This window comes from Haemaphysalis longicornis, unplaced genomic scaffold (genome assembly GCF_048455015.1).
Source record: "Haemaphysalis longicornis isolate Haplotype H1 unplaced genomic scaffold, Haemaphysalis longicornis Haplotype H1 scaffold_11, whole genome shotgun sequence".
NCBI classification, from domain to species: Eukaryota; Metazoa; Arthropoda; class Arachnida; order Ixodida; family Ixodidae; genus Haemaphysalis; species Haemaphysalis longicornis.
Window position 1 is genome coordinate 107,678,064 of NW_027526214.1, and position 825 is coordinate 107,678,888.

Below are 825 nucleotides of genomic sequence, written 5' to 3' on the forward strand. Positions count from 1 at the left end.
CGTCTGTTCCGGCGCGCGGATCCCGATATGTCCGAGGCCAAAACGCTTCGGTATCTGATGCACGGCGTCAAAGAACAGCTCTTCGCAGGCCTTGTGCTCAACCCGCCGCGTACTGTGCAAGAATTTATTAAGGAGGCAACTGCCATTGAGCGACCTGTGCAGGAGCGGTGCCGCCAGTATGCCCGAACGTCGATCAAAACTCCGAGCCCGTCCGCAGCATCACTGTGCACCACTATGGGCGACAACAACCCGAGCGAATTTGTCCGCTCGGTTGTTCGTGAGGAGTTGGCAAAGTGCGGAATAGGAATAGCGCCGTCGCAGCCAGCTGTCATCTCGGTTGCAGATGTTGTGCAGCAAGAAATTCGCCAAGCAATTTCTGCTCCTGAGCCCATTCGTCAAGCAATTTCCGCTCCTGAGCCGCCCCGAAACCAGCTTATGCCCCAAATGGATTGGGGCACCCCCGACGTACTCCCGAGCGCAACCTTCTGGCTCTTGGCCACAAAGGGTATTCCCGGCTCGTCCGCAAATCCACAAGACCGACGTGTGGCGCACCGAGGACCACCAGCCATTGTGCTATCACTGTGGCAAGCCAGGGCATGTTTATCGACGCTGCCCCTACCGCGAGATCGGGCTACTAGGATTCCCGCCGAGAGCCCGCCGTCCTCGTTTTGGCGAACAGCCCGTCGCCATTTCTGAGTACCTCGCCACCCGTCAGTCTTCCGAGGAGAGTCGTCCGTCACGTTCGCCGTCGCCAGCCCGCTATGCTTCGCCCACCCGTCGCGATTACAGAGGCACCCCGACAAGGCGGTCTCCAAGTCCGCGTCG